This window comes from Capricornis sumatraensis, chromosome 9 (genome assembly GCF_032405125.1).
Source record: "Capricornis sumatraensis isolate serow.1 chromosome 9, serow.2, whole genome shotgun sequence".
In the NCBI taxonomy this organism is placed as follows: Eukaryota; Metazoa; Chordata; class Mammalia; order Artiodactyla; family Bovidae; genus Capricornis; species Capricornis sumatraensis.
Genome location: NC_091077.1, coordinates 10,888,322 through 10,901,357, shown reverse-complemented (window position 1 = coordinate 10,901,357; position 13,036 = coordinate 10,888,322). Strand labels below are relative to the sequence as shown.

The 13,036-nt window shown below is 39.8% G+C and overlaps 1 pseudogene; it reads left to right on the top strand.

Annotated features, from left to right (window-relative positions):
* Positions 1-6,488: 6,488 nt before the first annotated feature.
* On the top strand, positions 6,489-7,384 carry LOC138085230 (olfactory receptor 7A10-like; annotated as a pseudogene).
* Positions 7,385-13,036: the final 5,652 nt, after the last annotated feature.

Genomic DNA, 13,036 nt, shown 5'->3' with positions numbered 1-13,036 from the left:
TTGCAGGGCTTAAAACTCAGAGCCTTCAATGCTGAATTTTTAAAATTTCATTTTGAAGGTAGAACTTGCTCTTTGTATTTATTTCTGGAATTTTTATTTCTTTGGGTTCCGTTTATCTATACAAGTTAATTCACTTTATTAAGCTTGCTTCTCTCTGTGATATTGAGAGTTTTCACCTTTGTTGCCTTCCTATTATTCCTAATTTATTTGCAATCTTGAAAAAGAAATATTTGGACATTCCCATTTATCTCATAGGACTATATGCAATTCTTCATAATTTTTCTCAAATGAAAAATGTAATCCATGCAATATTTCCTTAGGTTTCCTAAGACTACTAGGTTGTACAAACTATGAAAAAAACACACTTGGCAACCGAGACAATTGATAGTTTAACAGTTCAGTTCAGTTGCTCCATCATGTCTGACTCTTTGTGACCCCATGGACTGCAGCATGCCAGGCTTCCCTGTCCATCACCAACTCCCAGAGCTTGTTCAAACTCATGTCCATCGAGTTGGTGATGCCATACAACCATCTCGTCCTCTTCCATGTTGTCCCCTTCTCCTCCTGCCTTCAATCTTTCCCAGTATCAGGGTCCTTACCAAAGAGTCAGTTGATAAGTTTATATGACAGGAAAATCTGAGACCACAGTTTTTCACTATATGTTCACCAGTCATAGTGTCTTATTAACTTAGCTGCTTTTCATAATAATATAAATTAACATACAGTGTCTTATAACAGGTTATTTGTTTTTATTCTCCTGACTAGGGTACTCCTCTTCTCTAACTCACCTTTGTGTACACAGCACCAACACTAGCTCTTGATTAAAAACGATTATCAAATACATGTCTCTTAGTGATTTCTGCATAAAAATTAGAATAAAAATGTGAATTGATATTACCTTGAACTGTTGTTGTTGCTTAGTCACTAAGTTGTGTTTGACTCTTTTTTTGACCCCAAGGACTGAAGCCTGTCATGTTCCTTCTATTGATATTGCTGATAATATGGCTCCTCCTTGCATTGCTCTAAATGAAATAACTCCCTGATTTAAAATGTATCATGATTAATCATTATCAGTATCTTTCATTAAATACCCCCTTAATGGTCAGAAATCTCTTCCTCTTTCTGGTCAAAGCATGCCTCAAGCAAGAGCTTGAATTCTTGTCCAGGCATATAAATCAGGGTCACTAATTTTCCTACACAAAAATGCATATCCTTTCAATCATTCTTGGTTACCTGGAAAGGAATCCTAATAAGATAATCATTTTAATACAGCTGTCTGAAAAGAAGCTATGAATGTTGTCTTCATATATGATAACAAGCCAAAAGTAAGCAGCAGCAGATTATTACCATTGCCCTCACTTCTGTTCACTTTGATTAGAGATAAGTTAGCTAATGTTGTGCCAGATATCCAAAAAGCCAGTGATCAGATTCTATGGTGACATGTTGTCCTGAGCTCCGCTGTTCTCCTCAAGAGTCTATCTGGGTCTCTACCCTGTGCTTCTACGTCTCATTAATGATGTCGGATGTGGTCATGGTGCTCTTCTCTCTTGAACAAATACATTATCAGTTTCTGCTATTCACCTATTTTACCTTCTATTTTATTGTAAAAAAAGTGCATCAAGTATGAATTGCCTTAATTTAGTACTAGAGTCCCTATATCTACATTTTCCTTTTTCACAGGCAGAGGAGACATCCACTACCACTGCTCAGTATGAATCGGGTACCCGGGGTTCAGGTTCCTCTTTGATCCATGCCCAGCTGTATTTTATTTCCTGAAGGCAATGGCACCCCGCTCCAGTACTCTTGCCTGGAAAATCCCATGGATGGAGGAACATGGTGGGCTGCAGTCCATGGGGTCGCTAAGAGTCAAACACGAATGAACGATTTCACTTTCACTTTTCACTTTCATGCATTGGAGAAGAAAATGGCAACCCACTCCAGTGTTCTTGCCTGGAGAATCCCAGGGATGGGGGAGCCTGGTGGGCTGCCATCTATGGGGTCACACAGAGTCAGACACAACTGAAGTGACTTAGCAGCAGCAGCAGACTTATTTAGTCATGTATGGATGTGAGAGTTGGTCCATAAAGAAGGCTGAGCGCCAAAGAATTGATACTTTTGAACTGTGGTGCTGGAGAAAACTCTTGAGAGTTCCTTGAACTGCAAGGAGATCAAACTAAATGCTAAAGGAAATCAACCCTGAATAATTCATTGGAAGGACTGATGCTGAAGCTGAAGCTCCAATACTTTGGCCACCTGATGTGAAGAGCTGACTCACTGGAAAAGTGGAAAAGACACTTATGATGGGAAAGATTAAGGGCAGGAGGTGAAGGGGCAACAGAGGATGAGATGGTTGGATGGCATCATTGACTCAATGGACATGAGTTTGAGAAAACCCATGAGATAGTGGAGGACAGATGAGCCTGGCGTGCTATAGTCCACGAGGTCACAGAGAGTAGGACAAGACTTAGTGACTGGACAACAACAATGATAGACTCACCGGCATTATTTACACCCTATAATTTGCACATAGTTAAAATGTACTTTTTAACAAATATAGAAGTCTTACAGAAATAACAGGACACACTGCACAGTTCTGTTTATGTATAGCTCAAGAAAGTTCACAATAACCCTAATATCATTTTTCGGAAATTGTCAAAAATTTAATCTCCCAGGTCTTACAGTCCTTGTTTCTGAAGAAAATGTGGGATAGTAAACATAGCTTCAGACAAATGTTGTAAGAAACAAATGAAATGTGTGAATATATTTTGATGGGTCCAAATAAAGTCTTCAAATAAGATAGTAATGTGTAGATGTGTTTATTTATATAAAGTTTTATTTCAAATAAACATATGCACACTGATTTGTACACAGTGTCATGTTTTATGTTGAGAGGAAATGTGAGAGAAAGATGGAGAGGATACATGTAAAAATAATGAATGCTAGACTGAATATAAAATCAAATAATGTAGAAAATTAGGCACAAAATATACTTTAAATGGTAGACAACAAATTAAATAATTACTTTTCCTATCTTAATGCCTCATGGACATCACAATATGAAGCAAGTTTACATTTATGCCATGAGAAAATCTCTATCAGATAAAGAGACTGAATATCCCCAGATTGAAATTAAATTTCCTCTTCCCACTTAAGATGAGATTATAACACAAAATATCTTTCCCCAGGGGAAGCTCAGTAAATGAACTGAGAAGTGTAATCTCCATTTCCTGAACAAAATTTTAGTGGGAAAAAAAAATCTGTATTCAATTTCTAATGTTAAGATAAAATTACCACACCAGTGATTTAAATAAATAATTTATGCTCTGACAATTCTGGAGTTCGGAAGCCTGATACGGGTTTCTCTGGACTAAAATCAACATGTTTGCAGGGCTGGATTTCCTCTGGAAGCTAGGGGGAAGAATCTATTTGTTTCCCTACTTTGCATTCAGACTATAGTAGGAAATGAATATAAATATATTCATTACAATAAGCAAACATTTCAATATGAGGGATTAAATCAGAACTCAACTTGTGATATAATTAAGAAATTCCTAGTGATTTTGGACAATGTGGCACCAAGCCAAGATGTACAGTGCTCAAGGTTTATATCAAAGGAACATGGTTCTCCTCCTTGTCCTTGCTGAAGAGGAGAAGAACAATTTTTTCTAGACATCAGGGGTTGTGTCTCTACTACAAGTCAATATTTGAAGAGTCAAGGGATCTATTCCAGGAAGGGATGTAACCTATCCCTAAACTTGGAGAAAATCAGGTTTGGGATGAGGTATTTTTCAAAGGTTAGGCTGAAGAAGTCAGCAAAGTGCATGAGGAAGAACAATCTTAATTAGCAGTGGATTCTCTTGACTCTATCCTGGTTTCTTGGGAACACAGAATCTCCAGGACATTCCCTTCCCTGTTCAGACCAGTGTCCCACAGGGAAATCATGGGCCTAGAGATTGGAGTAGAAAGAGGGAATGTGCTGATTAGTAGATGGGGGAGCTGTAAATATCTCCTCTGCTGCATCCCTCAGTCTGTACATCTTTGCACTGAATGGACCGTGGTTATTGCTGTTAGAGTTCTAAGTTTGGTTGGGAGACTCATGCAAGCCTCCTTTCCACTGTCTTTTGTGGGGCCAGAGCTTCAGTCTCCATTATTACCATCCAGGAAGAGTTTGGACCTTCTCGCAGTGATCTTCCTCTCAGAGTTCCCAACCAGGTGAGTTGGCCAATCCAGGAGGTACTGCAGGAAAGGGTCCAAGAAGATCAAATCCATGCATGTTTACCTGAGGTCTCCTGAGAGCCACCTGCTGGGCCCAGAGCCCAGAGTTTGTTAGCATTGACCTATATAAACTGTCAAGAGAGGTAATTGGGAGCTGCTATATGACACAGGGACCCAAGCCCAGTGTTCATGCTAATCTTTTTACATAGATTGTCAACCACCTCCTTAGGAGAATAGGGGCTTCCCTCATGGCTCAGATGGGAAAGAATCTGCCTGCGATGTGAGAGAACTGGGTTCGATCCCTGGGTTGGGAAGATCCCCTGGAGAAGGGAATGGCAACCCACTCCAGTACTCTTGCCTGGAGAATTCCATGAACAGAGGAGCCTGACAGGCTACAGTCCATGGGGTCACAAAGAGTCAGACACGACTGAGTGAATAACACTTTCAGGAGGATAAATACCCCTATTGCCACTATTTGGGTAAAGATGTAAACTTTTTGAATGGTTCAGTTGCCTCTCGAAATTCAAACAGTTCATATGTGGTAGATCCAAGATGCAGTGCCAAGTTTTTAATTTCAAAAGTTGCTATTAATATAGTTTAGAAGTTTATTTTACCATTTCACCTTAAAAGTCTCCCACTATTGTTGTATATTACGCATTTCCATTTCTAAGTTGTGGACTTATTCCCTTTGCTTATTTTTATAGTAGGATGTTGAATCTATAATGTGACTTGATATCATAGTGATATCTCTTTTATCATTTACATATTTTTTTCTGCTTTATTAGTTAATCTGGGTATCCAGGGGATACACAATGCAAAGAACAGATGGACAAGGGACTCCCCATGTCTTGAAGTTTTAACAATAGCAGGGAAGCCACTTTATTCTTCAGCATCCTCTAATACAACCCTTCATCACCTCCTTCTTACATTCTGCCAAACAATGGCTTAAGTTTGAAACTTGGATATCTGGGGAAAAAAAGACCCTCAGGTTTTTTCACAGGTTCTTTTCCCTTAAGGCACCCTGATAACTTCTTGTCACCTGCTGTGTTCTCACTGAAGTATCTTTTAAAATATCATTTTGTTTACAGGATTCCTGAATTCCCAATAAAAAGTAACAGCCCTCTCTCTTATGAAAGTGAGTGTTAGTTGCTCAGTCATGTCCAATTCTTTGCTACCCAGTGGACTGTAGCCTGCCAGGCTTCTCTGTCCATGGGCTTCTCCAGGCAAGAATACTGGAGTGGGTAGCCATTCCCTTCTCCATGGAATCTTCCCAACCCAGGGATTGAACCCAGGTCTCCTGCATTGCAGGCAAAATTCAAAACCATCTGGGTGAACACTTCATAGCAGCTGCCACTACCTGGCATGAAATATATTTGCTAATATTCTTTCCTCATTCATGATTAGATTGCAGGACTTTTATAGGACAAAGCTGACACTAGAACTCATACACAGGGAAGCCACAAAGACTCCTTTAAGGAGATGAGGTTCAAACTCTGTGTGTGTGTGTGTGTGTGTGTGTGTGTGTGTGTGTGTGTGTGTGTGTGTGCACACTTAGTTGCTCAATTGTGTCTGACTGTTCTGAAACCCTTTGGACTGCAGCCCACCAGACCCCTGTCCATGAGACTTTTCAGGCAGGAATACTGGAGTGGGTCACTGTTTCTCTGTCTCTCTCTGCATCTAGATATAGACCTCCCTCTCTCCATATATATATGAGTTGAGCTTCCCAGGTGGCACCATTCGTTCTAAAGAACCAATCTGCCAATGCAGAAGACATAAGAGATGCAGATTTGATCCCTGGGTTGGGAAGGTCCCCTGGAGGGCAACCCACTCTGGTATTCTTGCCTGGAGAATCCCATGGGCAGAGGAGCCTGGTGTTCTACCATCCAAAGGGTCACAGAGTCAGACATGACTGAAGTGATTTAGCACACATGTAAGTTTGCAGTTTAGCCATATATACAAGTGCTGCTAGGCAGTGGCTTCCTCATTGGTGTGTGTGTGTGTGTGTGTGTATATATATATATATATATATATGTATAAACATGGCTTAATTTAAAACTTTAATATATGCTAGCTATATATATATATAATTAATTGTAATATTTCATCTAGCTAGTAATGCCCATTTGTATGAAAATTAGCTATATTATTTTTTTCTTTTCTAGTCATTACATCTACCTTATGGAACCAGTAATAACACACAGGTTTCAGGATTTCTTCTGGGATTATCAAAGGAACCAGAACTGCGACCCCTCATATTTGGGCTTTTCCTCTCTATGTATCTGATCACTGTGTTTGGAAACCTGCTCATCATCCTGGCTGTCAGCTCAGACCCCCACCTCCCCTCCCCCATGTACTTCTTTCTCTCCAACCTTTCCTTTGCAGACATCTGCTTCACCTCCACCACCATCCCAATGATGCTGTGGAACATCCAGACTCACAGCAAAGTCATAACCTATGAAGGCTGCATCATCCAGAGGTAGTTTTTCTTACTGTTTGGGGGACTGGACGTCTTCATCCTGACTGTGATGGCCTATGACTGGCATGTGGCCATCTGTCACCCTCTGCACTACATGGTCATCATGAAACCCCGGCTCTGTGGTCTTCTGGTTCTGTCATCTTGCATTATGAGATTTTCCTGTATTCCTTGTACAGAGGAATACATTTCATTTCTTGTATTCCTTGCTACAGAGCTTAATGGTGGTGCAGCTGTCCTTCTGTACAAACAATGAAATGCCTCACTTTTTCTGTGAAACCAGTCAGTTGTCCTACTTGCCTGTTCTGACACCTCCATCTGTGACGTGGTGATGTATTTTGCAGGAGTGCTGATCGGTGGTGTTTCCTTCACGTGTATTCTTTACTCTTACTCTCAGACAGTCTCCTCTGTATGTGGAATCTCATCAGCTCAGGGGAAGTATAGAGCATTTTCCACCTGTGCATCTCACCTCTCAGTTGTCTCCTTATTTTACTGTTCAGTCCTAGGAGTGTACATTGTTTCTGCTAATACCCACGGCTCACAGTCAAGTGCAGTCACCTCAGTGATGTACACTGTGGTCACCCATGCTGAACCCTTTCATCTACAGTCTCAGGAATAATGACATAAAAGGAGCTCTCAAAATATTACTTACAAAGGAAACTATAAAAGAGATAATTGACGAAGAACTGCTGTTAGTTGCAGGGCTCACAACTTCAAAGCCATAAATTGTGATTATTTGAATCGCATTTTGAAACTAGAACTTGCTCTTTCTATTTATTTCCAGAATTTTTATTTCTTTGGCTTCCGTTTATCTAAAAAACTTTAACTACCATTATTATGCTTTATTCTCCCTCTGATATTGAACATTTTCCCCCTTTTTTATCTTCCAATTTTTCCAGATTTATTCCCAATCTTGAATATTAAATATTTGGAGAATCTCATTTGTCTCATGGGACAATATGCATTTCTCAGTATTTTTTTTCCTCAAATGTCATATATAATCCTATGTAACCTTCCCTTAGTTTTCCTAAAAGCATAACTATAGGCTGTACTAAACCTATGGGGGTAAAGAAGAACACATTTGAGAAAACAAGGTCATTTACATAAGTTTATAGGAGAGGAAAATCTGAGACCACCATTTTTCACTATATAAGCACAACTGCTTGTGTATCAATAACAGTTGTTTTTCATAATTATATAGATTGAACATATAGTGTGTTTTAGCTAATCATTTGTTTTCATTAATTAATTTCAATTAATTAATACCCAGCAAGAATACCAAAGTGGATATTCTTTTTCTCCTATATAACCTGTATACGCAGTGCCAACACTAGCCCCTGACTTTGTCTACCAAATACATGTCTCCTAGTGATGTCTCCATGAAAACAGATATTTGAATAAACCTTTGGATTCATATGACCTTGAATATGATGAAGCAAGCTTTAACTTATACTTGGTATCACTCTACATAATATTTCTCTTTCAAAATATACATTTACTTTTTGAAGTAAAATATATGTCACTTGTTTAAGAGGGGGTTATTCTTTGGTGTGAAGTTTTGGAAGGTATGTTTTAAAGTTTTTCATTGAATTACTGACTTTTTTTTCTTGAAATCTTCCAGTGATGCATACAAACATGATTCTTTCTATTGCTCTAAGTAAAATAACTCATCCTTTTTTATATTTCATTATGAACACTAGAGGGACAGTGAATGACCATAATCATCTACAATATATCTCCTATGGGGGACATTTCTTCAATATTTATTATCATAAATCATTCCCAAGACAATGTGAATCTTCTTAGTCATGTGATTCAGGGTCAGCCGAGTTTCTGCACCAACTTACACGTCCTTCCAAGTTCTCGTAGGTGGCTGGAAAGGATATCAGTGTAGTCATTTTTTACTATTGTTACTTGTGAAAGTGAAAGTTGCTCAGTTGTATCCAACCATTTGCAACCCCATGGACCATAGAGTCCATGGAATTCTCTAGGCCAAAATACTGGAATAGGTAGCCTTTCCCTTCTCCAGGGGATCTTTCCGACCCAGGGATTGGATCCAGGTCTCCCTCATTGCAGGCAGGTTCTTCACCAGCTGAGCCACAAGGGAAGCCCAAGAATACTGGAGTGGATAGACTATTCCTTCTCCAGGGGCTCTTCCAGACCCAGGAATTGCAGGCAGATTCTTTACCAACTGAGCTATCAGGGATTTGATATAAACATAAATGATGATACAATCAGAAATGCTATCTTCAAATATCAGAATAAATGTCAAAAATAAGATCAAGTAGATTATTTTCATTGCCCTCAGTTCTGTGCCTTTGGGTTATTGTATCAATTATTGTATCAGTATCAGTTATTGCAGCATAACAAACCAACATACAATAAAATAACTTATCATAATGACTGTATTTTTGAATGAGATAGTATGATGGGGAGTGGTTCTGAGCCCTGCTTGCCACTTGATGAGTCCTTATTCAGCTAGAAGTTTCTTCATTGTGTTTCTAAGGCTCATCCATGAAACTGTGTGACTCGTGTTCTTCTGTCTTGAACATATTTATGGTCATTTCACTCCTTGTCTATATCCAGTTTATCCATTTACAGAAAAAAACGAGTTTCTGAAATGTGAATCCCTTTACCTAATGTCACAATTCCTATATTCATATATAGCACTTTGCTTTCTTCTCAGTTAGAAGACCTATATTCCATACTTCACTCTAAATATTATCTGACTTATTAATTTTTAACTAATACCTCAAATTTAATTTTTTCCTGTTAACTAATTTATTAGAGTATCATGCTGTATGCTCAGTTGTGTCCAACTCTTTGTGACCTCGTCAGGCTCCTCTGTCCATGGGATTATCCTGGCAAGAATACTGGAGTGGGTGGCCATGTCCTCCTCCAGGGTATCTTCCCAACCTAGGGATTGAACTCACATCTCCTGAAGCTTCTGAATTAGCAGCTGGATCTGTTAACCACTACCACCAACTGGTAAGCCCTATTAGATACATTAAACAACACATATTTTAAAAGTACAGGTGATAAGCAATTTACAAATTCAATGCAATCCCTATCAAGCTACCAGCCATATTTTTCACAGAACTAGAACAAATAATTTCAAGATTTGTATGGAAATACAAAAAACCTCGAATTGCCAAAGCAATCTTGAGAAAGAAGAATGGAACTGGAGGAATCAACTTGCCTGACTTCAGGCTATACTACAAAGCCACAGTCATCAAAACAGTATGGTACTGGCATAAAGACAGACATATAGATCAATGGAACAAAACAGAAAGCCCAGAGATAAATCCACACACATATGGACACCTTATCTTTGACAAAGGAGGCAAGAATATACAATGGAGTAAAGACAATCTCTTTAACAAGTGGTGCTGGGAAAACTGGTCAACCACTTGTAAAAGAATGAAACTAGATCACTTTCTAACACCGCACACAAAAATAAACTCAAAATGGATTAAAGATCTAAATGTAAGACCAGAAACTATAAAACTCCTAGAGGAGAACATAGGCAAAACACTCTCAGACATACATCACAGCAGGATCCTCTATGATCCACCTCCCAGAATTCTGGAAATAAAAGCAAAAATAAACAAATGGGATCTAATTAAAATTAAAAGCTTCTGCACAACAAAGGAAACTATAAGCAAGGTGAAAAGACAGCCTTCTGAATGGGAGAAAATAATAGCAAATGAAGCAACTGACAAACAACTAATCTCAAAAATATACAAGCAACTTATGCAGCTCAATTCCAGAAAAATAAACGACCCAATCAAAAAATGGGCCAAAGAACTAAATAGACATTTCTCCAAAGAAGACATACAGATGGCTAACAAACACATGAAAAGATGCTCAACATCACTCATTATCAGAGAAATGCAAATCAAAACCACAATGAGGTACCACTTCACACCAGTCAGAATGGCTGCGATCCAAAAATCTGCAAGCAATAAATGCTGGAGAGGGTGTGGAGAAAAGGGAACCCTCCTACACTGTTGGTGGGAATGCAAACTAGTACAGCCACTATGGAGAACAGTGTGGAGATTCCTTAAAAAATTGCAAATAGAACTACCTTATGACCCAGCAATCCCACTGCTGGGCATACACACCGAGGAAACCAGAATTGAAAGAGACACATGTACCCCAATGTTCATCGCAGCACTGTTTATAATAGCCAGGACATGGAAACAACCTAGATGTCCATCAGCAGATGAATGGATAAGAAAGCTGTGGTACATATACACAATGGAGTATTACTCAGCCATTAAAAAGAATACATTTGAATCAGTTCTGTTGAGATGGATGAAACTGGAGCCGATTATACAGAGTGAAGTAAGCCAGAAAGAAAAACACCAATACAGTATACTAACACATATATATGGAATTTAGAAAGATGGCAATGACGACCCTGTATGCAAGACAGGAAAAAAGACACAGCTGTGTATAACGGACTTTTGGACTCAGAGGGAGAGGGAGAGGGTGGGATGATTTTGGAGAATGGCATTCTATCATGTATACTATCATGTAAGAATTGAATTGCCAGTCTATGTCTGACGCAGGATACAGCATGCTTGGGGTTGGTGCATGGGGATGACTCACTGAGATGTTATGGGGAGGGAGGTGGGAGGGGGGTTCATGTTTGGGAACACATGTAAAAATTAAAGATTTTAAAATTTAAAAAAAAAAGTGAAAAAAAAAATAAATAAATAAAATTAAAAAAAAAAAGAAAAAAAAAGTACAGGTGATAGATGGAGGAGAATGATTTTCTCTGAGTAATGTCAGTAATGTGGTATATGATGATTTGTGTGTGTGTGTGCGCGCGCGTCATTCAGTCATGTCTGACTCTTTGTGACCCCATGGACTGTAGCCCACTAATCTCCTCTGTCCTTGGGATTCTCCAGGCAAGAATACTGGAGTGGGTTGCCATGTCCTTCTTGATACGAGGTATATAGGGATTTCTAGCATTCTTCTACCACTGGAAACATCAATTTGAATAACTGTCTGTATACAATAATGCCTTTGTAAGTGTCAGGATTCTACACCTTTGATTATAGTACACTAATAAGAGAAAAAAAATTAGTAAAGACATTTTTCTGTTATCCTCATTACAACTTTTCCACAAGTGGGCAACAAAGCATGGAGAGAGACACCCTCCCCACGACAGAAAGAAGCTGAAGTGTTTGTCTGACCTCATTGTAACCCATACACCAGGCCATCCCCTGCAGCCTCAGGCTCCAGGCAGACTTCCCCCGACTGAGGCTCCAGTAGAACAATGTCCATGCTCCCAAGCCTGAGGACATCCTACATTGACCCAAACTGTAGGCTGGTCCTGAGAATAGGATGCCATATGATGGCTGAGACCCTAGGAGCTCCACGCTCATCTAAGCACCAAGTCAGCATGACTCCTGTTAACCAGAGCTTTCAGTCTACCCCAGCATGAGGCCAGCTCTTGCAGCCCAACTGCCAGGCCCATTCCAGTGTTCCCTGATGCCTCATCAACCCCTACAAATCCAAAGTCCAGGTCTATCCCCAGGGCTCCAAGCATCAGGCCTTATCAATCACCTGCCCAGACATAAGACCTGCCCATTTTAGGACTCCAGAAGGAAGCCGAGCAAAAGACATAACTGTTATGCACCGAGCCCATATCTCCAAACCGACCAAGAGAAAGCAAGTCTTCCACAGTAATGCAAAAAGGCAGGAAGGGAGTTTATTTCTAGCACGCTAGGGTCTGAGTCTCATCCGACACAGTGGAATCCGACAGGGACCCCGAACAAAGGGATATGGTGGTTTATATACAGTCAGTTCTTTGTCTCAGTTACAGGAGTAGCTGGTGTTACATGATTGGCTAGACAGGATGAGCGCATGTCTTGTCTCTTTCTGGTTGGTGTGTATGGGAAGTCTTCCTAATTTGGTCAAGGAATGCTTTTTTTTCTTCCCAGCTAACAGGAAACATGACTCAGGTCCCTGGTGCTATGCACCTTACTGAGCCATCCGGTCTGCCTGACATTCCCCCTGTTTTTAGATCATACAGCGGAATCTTCCTCTGGTTCCTGAGACACGGTCTGATATTGTTGCCGAAGCACGAACAGCTGTACTGTATGCGTTCCTTTACAAGGGCTACAAGTCTATTGATAATGCATGGGCCAAAGGTAAGCATTAATAAAAGTACTAATAGGGGTCCCAGCAATGTGGAGATTAGGGTGGTCAACCAAGGGGACTGTTGAAACCAAGACTCTAACCACCCTTGTTGAGCCTCACGTTCTCTTTTACGTTGGGCTAATCCTTCTCTCACTTTGGCCATAGATTCCCTGAGTATTCCGGTGTGATCAGCAT